Source organism: Oncorhynchus keta, chromosome 35 (genome assembly GCF_023373465.1).
Source record: "Oncorhynchus keta strain PuntledgeMale-10-30-2019 chromosome 35, Oket_V2, whole genome shotgun sequence".
Classification (NCBI taxonomy): Eukaryota; Metazoa; Chordata; class Actinopteri; order Salmoniformes; family Salmonidae; genus Oncorhynchus; species Oncorhynchus keta.
In genome coordinates, this window is record NC_068455.1 from 2,612,357 (window position 1) to 2,625,242 (window position 12,886).

Here is a 12,886-nt window from a genome sequence, read left to right on the forward strand (position 1 = left end):
TGTCTTGCTGACGTCTCTATAGAACAGCAGGGGGGTTGTTGTCTGACTGACGTCTCTATAGAACAGCAGGGGGGTTGTTGTCTGGCTGACGTCTCTATAGAACAGCAGGGGGGTTGTTGTCTGACTGACGTCTCTATAGAACAGCAGGGGGGTTGTTGTCTGACTGACGTCTCTATAGAACAGCAGGGGGGTTGTTGTCTGACTGACGTCTCTATAGAACAGCAGGGGGGTTGTTGTCTGACTGACGTCTCTATAGAACAGCAGGGGGGTTGTTGTCTGACTGACGTCTCTATAGAACAGCAGGGGGGTTGTTGTCTGGCTGACGTCTCTATAGAACAGCAGGGGGGTTGTTGTCTGACTGACGTCTCTATAGAACAGCAGGGGGGTTGTTGTCTGACTGACGTCTCTATAGAACAGCAGGGGGGTTGTTGTCTGACTGACGTCAGGGACCTTACAGATAATTGTATGTGTGGGGGTACAGAGATGAGGGACCTTACAGATAACTAACTGTATGTGTGGGGTACAGAGATGAGGGACCTTACAGATAACTAACTGTATGTGTGGGGTACAGAGATGAGGGACCTTACAGATAATTGTATCCGTGGGGTACAAAGATGAGGGACCTACCAGATAATTGTATGTGTGGGGTACAGAGATGAGGGACCTTACAGATAATTGTATGTGTGGGGTACAGAGATGAGGGACATTACAGATAATTGTATGTGGGGTACAGAGATGAGGGACCTTACAGATAATTGTATGTGTGGGGTACAGAGATGAGGGACCTTACAGATAATTGTATGTGTGGGGTACAGAGATGAGGGACCTTAATTGTATGTGTGGGGTACAGAGATGAGGGACCTTACAGATAATTGTATCCGTGGGGTACAGAGATGAGGGACCTTACAGATAATTGTATGTGTGGGGTACAGAGATGAGGGACCTTACAGATAATTGTATGTGTGGGGTACAGAGATGAGGGACCTTACAGATAATTGTATGTGTGGGGTACAGAGATGAGGGACCTTACAGATAATTGTATGTGTGGGGTACAGAGATGAGGGACCTTACAGATAATTGTATGTGTGGGGTACAGAGATGAGGGACCTTACAGATAATTGTATGTGTGGGGTACAGAGATGAGGGACCTTACAGATAATTGTATGTGTGGGGGGTACAGAGATGAGGGACCTTACAGATAATTGTATGTGTTGGGGTACAGAGATGAGGGACCTTACAGATAATTGTATGTGTGGGGGTACAGAGATGAGGGACCTTACAGATAATTGTATGTGTGGGGGTACAGAGATGAGGGACCTTACAGATAATTGTATGTGTGGGGGTACAGAGATGAGGGACCTTACAGATAATTGTATGTGTGGGGGTACAGAGATGAGGGACCTTACAGATAATTGTATGTGTGGGGTACAGAGATGAGGGACCTTACAGATAACTGTATGTGTGGGGTACAGAGATGAGGGACCTTACAGATAATTGTATGTGTTGGGTACAGAGATGAGGTAGTCATTAAATCATGTTCAACACTATTATTGCACACAGAGTCCATGCAACTTATTATGAGACTTGTTAAGCACATTTTTACTCCTGAACTTATTTAGGCTTGACATAACCAAGGGGGGTTGAATACTTATTGACTCCAAGACATTTCAGCTTTTCATTTTTTATTCATTTTTATATTAAAATGTTGAAATACATTAATTCAACTAAATGTGGAATAATTCAAGGGGGTGTGAATACTTTCTGAAGGCACTTTATGCAGATTATTATTATTATTATAATTGAGAGTTATTCAATCTCACCCAAGGAAGCAAAAGGGTCTAGATAGAACCCCCCACAAAAAAAAATATTTTGTTAGAGTGTAGACTAGTTATTGACTCAGTTATCTCAGAGCCAGACTATAGTATGAGTCAGTCTTACACGGAGGTGACAACAGTAGATTTTTAGATCCTACACTGGACATGTAGGTTTTGTAAGAGTGTAATTAGTATGAAAAACTTAAATATAAACATAAATATAGCCCACATTTTCATTCACTTTTTTTTTAAAATATATTTTCATTTTTACTTTCAGAAAACACTCAATAATAAATAAATAATACTATTGATAAGTACATGCAAACTTGTAATTTTAGCCAATGGGAACTGCCCTTCTTAACTGCTCAAGATTTTACAGCATTACAAACATGAAGCATATCCATTACCCTGCTGTATTCAGGCCCCACCTGGATCGGGGAGATGTTTGTTTGTCCGGGGGGATGTAGGGGAGGTGGTGATGTGGTGACGAAGCTGCTGGCGGTACACACGTCTTGTTTCTCGTGCAGGTGGCACACACACAGGACCGTGCTACTTCTCCCGTTTCGTTATCACGGGGTGAAAATATCCAGGAATTTAAGTAGAACAGATTATCTGAACACACCGAACTAATGTGAAACGAACCGGTCAATTAGTTTATTAATGAGTGGAGGTGTGAGCGAGTCCCACACTGCCTGGGACCGGGGCTTTGATCGCGTCTTCTCCCATTGGCTACCGAATGCTGCGCGGCTCTTTCACCAGAGGGTTCTATGTTTGCTGCCATTCACAACTTCTATTCAAATGAATCAGCGCGACGGGAGCTAATTGAAGATGTCAAGTGACAAACTAGTGATGATTTCGTTCTATTTAGTAGGCGTATGCATCATGAACAACAGATTTTGAGGCAATTAGTGTTCGTTTAAATTAACGTTTTGAAATGATGTTAATTTACCCAGATATCAGATTGAAATAAAATGGCTGCTGTTTTACTGGCCCTAACCAACCATGCTATTTTTTAAATTTATTTTTCGCATTGTTTGTAACTTACTTTGTACATAATGTTGCTGTTACCGACTCTTATAACCAAAAAGAGCTTCTGGACATCAGAACAGCGATTACTCACCTCGAATTAGACAAATAATTTTTCTTTAACAAGTCGAACGAGAGGGATTTACTCCAGACACCGAACAGGCCCTCATCCCTCACAGGACCAAGAGACAGAGGTTTGGCGGAAGGAGATCGGGCCTTCTAAGGTTCCGGAGGCTAATCTGCCTTTGCCATCGGTACTATTGGCCAACGTACAATCGCTGGATAATAAAGTGGATGAACTAAAAGCATGTATATCCTACCAACAGGACATTAAAAACTGTAATATCTTATGTTTCACCGAGTCGTGGCTGAACGATGACATGAATAACATACAACAGGCGGGTTATGCACTGTATCTGCAGGATAGAACAGCAGTCTCTGGTAAGACAAGGGGTAAAGGTCTATATATATATTTGTAAACAACAGCTGTTGAACGATATCTAAGAAAGTCTCAAGGTTTTGCGTGAGGTAGAGTACCTCATGATAAGCTGTAAATCACTCAATTTCCCTATAGAGTTTTCATCTGTACTTTTCATAGCTGTCTACAAAACTACCACAGACCGATGCTGGCACTAAGACCGCACTAAGACCGCACTCAATGAGCTGTGGTCAGATGAAGCAGATGCTGAGCTTCAGGACTGTTTTGCTAAAGACAGACTGGAATATGTACCAGGATTCTTCCGATGGCATTGAGGAGTACATCACATCAGTCACTGGCTTCATCAATAAATGCATTGATGACGTCGTCCCCACAGTGACTGTACGTACATACCCCAACCAGAAACCATGGATTACAGGCAACATCCGCAATGAGCTAAAGGCTAGAGCTGCCAATTTCAAGGAGCGGGACTCTAACCCGGAAGCTTATAAGAAATATTGCTATGCCCTCCGACGAAGCATCAAACAGGGAAAGCATCAGTACAGGACTGAGATCTAATCATACTACACCGGCTCCGACGCTCGTCGGATGTGGCAGGGCCTGCAAACTATTACAGACTACAAAGGGAAGCACAGACACGAGCCTACCAGACGAGCTAAATTACTTCTATGCTCATTTTGAGAAAAGTAACACTGAAACATGCATGAGATCATCAGTTGTTCAGGACGACTGTGTGATCACGCTCTCCGCAACCGGTGTGAGTAACACTTTAAACAAGTCAACGTTCACATGGCCACAGGGCCAGATGGATTACCATGACGTGTGCTCCGAGCACGCGCTGACCAACTGGAAAGTGTCTTCACTGACATTTTCAAACTCTCCCTGTCTGAGTCTGTAATACCAACATGTTTCAAGCAGGCCACCATAATCCCTGTGCCCAAGAACACAAAGGTAACCTGCCTAAATGACTACCGACCCGTAGCACTCACGCCTGTAGCCATAAAGTGTTTTGAAAGGCTGGTCTTGGCTCACATCAACACCATCATCCCAGAAACCCTAGACCCACTCCAATTTGCATACCGCCCCAACAGATCCACAGATGATGCCATCTCTATTGTACTCCACACTGACCTTTCACACCTGGACAAGAGGAACACCTCGTGTGGCAGGTGGCCAGCAGGTAGCCTAGTGGTTAGAGGCAGGTAGCCTAGTGGTTAGAGGCAGGTAGCCTAGTGGTTAGAGGCAGGTAGCCTAGTGGTTAGAGTGTTGGACCAGTAACCAGCAGATAGCCTAGTGGTTAGAGCGTTGGGCTAGTAACCAGCAGGTAGCCTAGTGGTTAGAGCGTTGGGCCAGTAACCAGCAGGTAGCCTAGTGGTTAGAGTGTTGGGCCAGTAACCAGCAGGTAGCCTAGTGGTTAGAGCATTGGGCTAGTAACTAACCGATAGCCTAGTGGTTAGAGGCAGGTAGCCTAGTGGTTAGAGCATTGGGCTAGTAACTAACAGATAGCCTAGTGGTTAGAGGCAGGTAGCCTAGTGGTTAGAGCATTGGGCTAGTAACCAGCAGGTAGCCTAGTGGTTAGAGCGTTGGGCCAGTAACCAGCAGGTAGCCTAGTGGTTAGAGCGTTGGGCCAGTAACCAGCAGGTAGCCTAGTGGTTAGAGCGTTGGGCCAGTAACCAGCAGATAGCCTAGTGGTTAGAGCAGGTAGCTTAGTGGTCAGAGGGTTCGGCCAGTAACCAGCAGATGTAACCAGCCAGAGCTTTGGGCCAGTAGCCTAGTGGTTAGAGCGGCTAGTAACCAGCAGGTAGCCTAGTGGTTAGAGTGTTTGGCTAGTAACCAGCAGGTAGCCTAGTGGTTAGAGCGTTGGGCCAGTAACCAGCAGATAGCCTAGTGGTTAGAGCGTTGGGCCAGTAACCAGCAGGTAGCCTAGTGGTTAGAGCGTTGGGCCAGTAACCAGCAGGTAGCCTAGTGGTTAGAGCGTTGGGCCAGTAACCAGCAGGTAGCCTAGTGGTTAGAGCGTTGGGCCAGTAACCAGCAGGTAGCCTAGTGGTTAGAGTGTTGGGCCAGTAACCAGCAGGTAGCCTAGTGGTTAGAGCGTTGGGCCAGTAACCAGCAGGTAGCCTAGTGGTTAGAGTGTTGGGCCAGTAACCAGGCAGGTAGCCTAGTGGTTAGAGTGTTGGGCCAGTAACCAGCAGGTAGCCTAGTGGTTAGAGCGTTGGGCCAGTAACCAGCAGGTAGCTTAGTGGTTAGTGGAGAGGTTGGGCCAGTAACCAGCAGATAGCCTAGTGGTTAGAGGCGTTGGGCCAGTAACCAGCAGGTAGCTTAGTGGTTAGAGCGTTGGGCCAGTAACCAGCAGGTAGCCTAGTGGTTAGAGGCGTTGGGCCAGTAACCAGCAGGTAGCCTAGTGGTTAGAGTGTTGGGCCAGTAACCAGCAGGTAGCCTAGTGGTTAGAGGCAGGTAGCCTAGTGGTTAGAGCGTTGGGCCAGTAACCAGCAGGTAGCTTAGTGGTTAGAGGGTTCAGCCAGTAACCAGCAGATAGCCTAGTGGTTAGAGGCGTTGGGCCAGTAACCAGCAGGTAGCCTAGTGGTTAGAGCGTTGGGCCAGTAACCAGCAGGTAGCCTAGTGGTTAGAGCGTTGGGCCAGTAACCAGCAGGTAGCCTAGTGGTTAGAGCGTTCGGCCAGTAACCAGCAGGTAGCCTAGTGGTTAGAGGGTTCAGCCAGTAACCAGCAGATAGCCTAGTGGTTAGAGGCGTTGGGCCAGTAACCAGCAGGTAGCCTAGTGGTTAGAGCTTTGGGACAGTAACCAGCAGGTAGCTTAGTGGTTAGAGCGTTCGGCCAGTAACCAGCAAGTAGCCTAGTGGTTAGAGGTGTTGGGCCAGTAACCAGCAGGTAGCCTAGTGGTTAGAGCGTTGGGCCAGTAACCAGCAGGTAGCCTAGTGGTTAGAGCGTTGGGCCAGTAACCAGCAGGTAGCCTAGTGGTTAGAGCGTTGGGCCAGTAACCAGCAGGTAGCCTAGTGGTTAGAGCTTTGGGCCAGTAACCAGCAGGTAGCCTAGTGGTTAGAGCGTTGGGTCAGTAACCAGCAGGTAGCCTAGTGGTTAGAGCGTTGGGCCAGTAACCAGCAGGTAGCCTAGTGGTTAGAGCGTTGGGCCAGTAACCAGCAGGTAGCCTAGTGGTTAGAGTGTTGGGCCAGTAACCAGCAGATAGCCTAGTGGTTAGAGGCGTTGGGCCAGTAACCAGCAGGTAGCCTAGTGGTTTGAGTGTTGGGCCAGTAACCAGCAGGTAGCCTAGTGGTTAGAGAGCAGGTAGCCTAGTGGTTAGAGCGTTGGGCCAGTAACCAGCAGGTAGGCTAGTGGTTAGAGCGTTGGGCCAGTAACCAGCAGGTAGATAGCCTAGAGTGGCCAGTTAGCCTAGTGGTTAGAGCGTTGGGCCAGTAACCAGCAGGTAGCCTAGTGGTTAGAGCGTTGGGCCAGTAACCAGCAGGTAGCCTAGTGGTTAGGAGCCTAGTGGTTGGGCCAGTAACCAGCAGGTAGCCTAGTGGTTAGAGCGTTGGGTCAGTAACCAGCAGGTAGCCTAGTGGTTAGAGCGTTGGGCCAGTAACCAGCAGGTAGCCTAGTGGTTAGAGCGTTGGGCCAGTAACCAGCAGATAGCCTAGTGGTTAGAGTGTTGGGCCAGTAACCAGCAGGTAGCCTAGTGGTTAGAGTGTTTGGCCAGTAACCAGCAGGTAGCCTAGTGGTTAGAGCGTTGGGCCAGTAACCAGCAGATAGCCTAGTGGTTAGAGCGTAACCAGCAGGTAGCCTAGTAACCAGCAGGTAGCCTAGTGGTTAGAGCGTTGGGCCAGTAACCAGCAGGTAGCCTAGTGGTTAGAGCGTTGGGCCAGTAACCAGCAGGTAGCCTAGTGGTTAGAGCGTTGGGCCAGTAACCAGCAGGTAGCCTAGTGGTTAGAGTGTTGGGCCAGTAACCAGCAGATAGCCTAGTGGTTAGAGGCAGGTAGTTGGGGTGTTGGGCCAGTAACCAGCAGGTAGCCTAGTGGTTTGAGCCTAGTGGTTGTTGGGCCAGTAACCAGCAAGCCCAGCAGGTAGCCTAGTGGTTAGTCAGTAACCAGCAGGTAGCCTAGTGGTTAGAGCGTTGGGCCAGTATCCAGCATGTAGCTTAGTGGTTAGAGGGTTCAGCCAGTAAACAGCAGATAGCCTAGTGGTTAGAGGCGTTGGGCCAGTAACCAGCAGGTAGCCTAGTGGTTCGAGCTTTGGGCCAGTAACCAGCAGGTAGCTTAGTGGTTAGAGCGTTCGGCCAGTAACCAGCAGGTAGCCTAGTGGTTAGAGGCATTGGGCCAGTAACCAGCAGGTAGCCTAGTGGTTAGAGCGTTGGGCCAGTAACCAGCAGGTAGCCTAGTGGTTAGAGCGTTGGGCCAGTAACCAGCAGGTAGCCTAGTGGTTAGAGCGTTGGGTCAGTAACCAGCAGGTAGCCTAGTGGTTAGAGCGTTGGGCCAGTAACCAGCAGGTAGCCTAGTGGTGGTTAGAGTAACCAGCAGGTAGTAGTGGGGCCAGTAACCAGCAGGTAGCCTAGTGGTTAGAGCGTTGGGCCAGTAACCAGCAGATAGCCTAGTGGTTAGAGGCGTTGGGCCAGTAACCAGCAGGTAGCCTAGTGGTTTGAGTGTTGGGCCAGTAACCAGCAGGTAGCCTAGTGGTTAGCCAGGCAGGTAGCCTAGTGGTTAGCGTTGGGCCAGTAACCAGCAGGTAGCCTAGTGGTTAGTGTTGGGCCAGTAACCAGCAGGTAGCCTAGTGGTTAGAGCCAGCGTTGGGCCAGTAACCAGCAGGTAGCCTAGTGGTTAGAGTGGTTGCGTTGGGCCAGTAACCAGCAGGTAGCCTAGTGGTTAGAGTGTTAGGGCCAGTAACCAGCAGATAGCCAGTAACCAGCAGGTAGCCTAGTGGTTAGAGCGTTGGGCCAGTAACCAGCAGGTAGCCTAGTAGCCTAGTGGTTAGAGTGGTTAGAGCGTTGGGCCAGTAACCAGCAGTGGTTAGCCTAACCAGTGGTTAGTGGAGCGTTGGGCCAGTAACCAGCAGGTAGCCTAGTGGTTAGAGCAGGTAGTTGGGGCCAGTAACCAGCAGGTAGCCTAGTGGTTAGAGCGTTGGGCCAGTAACCAGCAGGAGCTTAGTGGTTAGAGGGTTCAGCCAGTAACCAGCAGATAGCCTAGTGGTTAGAGGTAGCTAGTGGTTGGGCCAGTAACCAGCAGGTAGCCTAGTGGTTAGAGCTTTGGGACAGTAAGCCAGCAGGTAGCCTAGTGGTTAGAGCGTTGGGCCAGTAACCAGCAAGTAGCCTAGTGGTTAGAGTAGCGTTGGGCCAGTAACCAGCAGGTAGCCTAGTGGTTAGAGCGTTGGGCCAGTAACCAGCAGGTAGCCTAGTGGTTAGAGCGTTGGGCCAGTAACCAGCAGGTAGCCTAGTGGTTAGAGCGTTGGGCCAGTAACCAGCAGGTAGCCTAGTGGTTAGAGCGTTGGGCCAGTAACCAGCAGGTAGCCTAGTGGTTAGAGCGTTGGGTCAGTAACCAGCAGGTAGCCTAGTGGTTAGAGTGTTGGGCCAGTAACCAGCAGGTAGCCTAGTGGTTAGAGCGTTGGGCCAGTAACCAGCAGGTAGCCTAGTGGTTAGAGTGTTGGGCAAGTAACCAGCAGATAGCCTAGTGGTTAGAGGAGTTGGGCCAGTAACCAGCAGGTAGCCTAGTGGTTTGAGTGTTGGGCCAGTAACCAGCAGGTCGCCTAGTGGTTAGAGGCAGGTAGCCTAGTGGTTAGCGCGTTGGGCCAGTAACCAGCAGGTAGCCTAGTGGTTAGAGGCAGGTAGCCTAGTGGTTAGAGCGTTGGGTCAGTAACCAGCAGGTAGGCTAGTGGTTAGAGCGTTGGGCCAGTAACCAGCAGGTAGCCTAGTGGTTAGAGCGTTGGGCCAGTAACCAGCAGGTAGCCTAGTGGTTAGAGCGTTGGGCCAGTAACCAGCAGGTAGCCTAGTGGTTAGAGCGTTGGGCCAGTAACCAGCAGCAGGTAGTCTAGTGGTTAGAGCGTTGGGCCAGTAACCAGCAGGTAAGTGGTTAGAGCCTAGTGGTTAGAGCGTTGGGCCAGTAACCAGCAGATAGCCTAGTGGTTAGAGCGTTTGGCCAGTAACCAGCAGATAGCCTAGTGGTTAGAGCGTTTGGCCAGTAACCAGCAGGTAGCCTAGTGGTTAGAGCGTTGGGCCAGTAACCTAAAGGTTGTAAGATCGAACTGACAGGTAAAAATCTGTCATTCTGCTCCGGAACAAGGCAGTTAACCCACTAGGCTGTCATTGTAAATAAGAGGGTAGTGCGTACAGCCCAGTACATCACTGTGGCAATGCTTCCTGACATCCAGGACCTCTATACCAGGCGGTGTCAGAGGAAGGCCCAAAAAACTGTGAAACACTTCAGCCACCCCAGTCATAGACTGTTCTTTCTGCTACTTTTTGCACGGCAAGCAGTACCGGAACGCCAAGTCTAGGACCAAGAGGCTTCTATAAACAGCTTCTGCCATAAGACTCCTGAGCTTCTAATCAAATGGCTACCCCAGATAATTTGCATTGCCCCCACCCTCATTTTATGCTGCTGCTCCTCTCTATTATTATCTATGCATAGTCACTTAATAACTCTACCTACATGTACATATTACCTGAATTACCTCGACTAACCGGTGCCCCCACTATTGACTCTGTACCGGTACCCCTGTATATAGCCTCCACATTGACTCTGTACCGGTACCCCTGTATATAGCCTCCACATTGACTCTGTACCGTAACACCCTGTATATAGCCTCCACATTGACTCTGTACCGTAATACCCTGTATATAGCCTCCACATTGACTCTGTACCGATACCCCCTGTATATAGCCTCCACATTGACTCTGTACCGGTAGCCCTGTATATAGCCTCCACATTGACTCTGTACTGGTACCACCAGTATATAGCCTCCACATTGACTCTGTACCGGTACCCCCTGTATATAGCCTCCACACTGACTCTGTACCGTAACACCCTGTATATAGCCTCCACATTGACTCTGTACTGGTACCACCAGTATATAGCCTCCACATTGACTCTGTACCGGTACCCCCTGTATATAGCCTCCACATTGACTCTGTACTGGTACCACCAGTATATAGCCTCCACATTGACTCTGTACCGGTACCCCTGTATATAGCCTCCACATTGACTCTGTACCGGTACCCCCTGTATATAGCCTCCACATTGACTCTGTACCGGTACCCCCTGTATATAGCCTCCACATTGACTCTGTACCAGTACCCCCTGTATATAGCCTCCACATTTACTCTGTACCGGTACCCCCTGTATATAGCCTCCACATTGACTCTGTACCGGTACCCCCTGTATATAGCCTCCACACTGACTCTGTACCGGTACCCCCTGTATATAGCCTCCACATTGACTCTGTACCGTAACACCCTGTATATAGCCTCCACATTGACTCTGTACCGTAATACCCTGTATATAGCCTCCACATTGACTCTGTAACGGTACCCCCTGTTTAAAGCCTCCACATTGACTCTGTACCTGTATATAGGCTCCACATTGAACACCCTGTATATAGCCTCCACATTGACTCTGTACCGGTACCCCCTGTATATAGCCTCCACATTGACTCTGTACTGTAATACCCCTGTATATAGCCTCCACATTGACTCTGTACCGTACCCCCTGTATATAGCCTCCACATTGACTCTGTACCGTACCCCTGTATATAGCCTCCACATTGACTCTGTACTGGTAATACCCTGTATATAGCCTCCACATTGACTCTGTACCGTAACACCCTGTATATAGCCTCCACATTGACTCTGTACCGTCCACAAAACCCTGTATATAGCCTCCACATTGACTCTGTACCGTAACACATTGACTCTGTATATAGCCTCCACATTGACTCTGTACCGTACCCCTGTATATAGCCTCCACATTGACTCTGTACCAGTACCCCCTGTATATAGCCTCCACATTGACTCTGTACCGTAATACCCTGTATACCCCCTGTATATAGCCTCCACATTGACTCTGTACCGTAATACCCTGTATATAGCCTCCACATTGACTCTGTACCGGTACCCCTGTATATAGCCTCCACATTGACTCTGTACCGTAACACCCTGTATATAGCCTCCACATTGACTCTGTACCGTAATACCCTGTATATAGCCTCCACATTGACTCTGTAACGGTACCCCTGTATATAGCCTCCACATTGACTCTCTGTACCGCCTCCACATTGAACACCCTGTATATAGCCTCCACATTGACTCTGTACCGGTACCCCTGTATATAGCCTCCACATTGACTCTGTACTGTAATACCTGGTTGTATATAGCCTCCACATTGACTCTGTACCGTAATACCCTGTATATAGCCTCCACATTGACTCTGTACCGTAATACCCTGTATATAGCCTCCACATTGACTCTGTACCCCCTGTAATACCCTGTATATAGCCTCCACATTGACTCTGTACCGGTAATACCCTGTATATAGCCTCCACATTGACTCTGTACCGTAAAACCCTGTATATAGCCTCCACATTGACTCTGTACCGTAACACCCTGTATATAGCCTCCACACTGACTCTGTACCGTAATACCCTGTATATAGCCTCCACACTGACTCTGTACCAGGACCCCCTGTATATAGCCTCCACATTGACTCTGTACCGTAATACCCTGTATATAGCCTCCACATTGACTCTGTACCGTAATACCCTGTATATAGCCTCCACATTGACTCTGTACCAGTACCCCCTGCATATAGCCTCCACATTGACTCTGTACCGGTAATCCCCCTGTATATAGCCTCCACATTGACTCTGTACCAGTACATTGACCCTGTATATAGCCTCCACATTGACTCTGTACCAGTACCCCCTGTATATAACCTCCACATTGACTCTGTACCAGTACCCCCTGCATATAGCCTCCACATTGACTCTGTACCGGTACCCCTGTATATAGCCTCCACATTGACTCTGTACCGGTACCCCCTGTATATAGCCTCCACATTGACTCTGTACCGTAATACCCTGTATATAGCCTCCACATTGACTCTGTACCATAATACCCTGTATATAGCCTCCACATTGACTCTGTACCGTAAAACCCTGTATATAGCCTCACTATTGTCATTTTACTGCTGCCCTTTAATTATTTTTTACTTTTATTTCTTGCTCTTTTTTAGGTATTTTTCTTAAAACTGCACTGTTGTGGTTAAGGGCTAGTAAGTTTCACTGTAAGGTTTACACCTGTAGTATTCGGTGTATGTGACAAATCAAATTTGATCTGATACTGGTGGAGAGGTTTGGAACTTTCTGTGGTATTGCTCTATTACAGCCAAAACTCTGAAATTTCAGCCAGTCTTTTCAAACAGCTCTTACTCTAAAAGGGCGTTATCATCATGTTCACTGTTTCACAGTATTATTCTAAGCTCTGGGTGTGGAAATGTATATAAAACACAGGAAAATCACATTTTTTTGTTCTACATTCTATGGTACTGGTGAACGTTATTGATCTGACGACCCTCCTCATAGGTGATCAGTTCCTCTGAGATCCACAAGATGGCAG

General features: G+C 48.4%; 1 long non-coding RNA gene across 2 annotated transcripts; it reads right to left on the reverse strand.

Moving 5' to 3' along the window:
- Positions 1–721: 721 nt before the first annotated feature.
- On the reverse strand, positions 722–1,523 carry LOC127915567 (uncharacterized). 2 transcript variants are annotated; one of them, XR_008091359.1, is made up of 3 exons: positions 1,234–1,523; positions 903–1,148; positions 722–785 (listed from the first exon to the last, which is right to left on the reverse strand). It is a non-coding gene; the product is annotated as an uncharacterized LOC127915567 (long non-coding RNA). The 2 variants fall into 2 exon arrangements; XR_008091358.1 differs by having other exon boundaries at positions 722–826.
- Between the last annotated feature and the right edge of the window lie 11,363 nt (positions 1,524–12,886).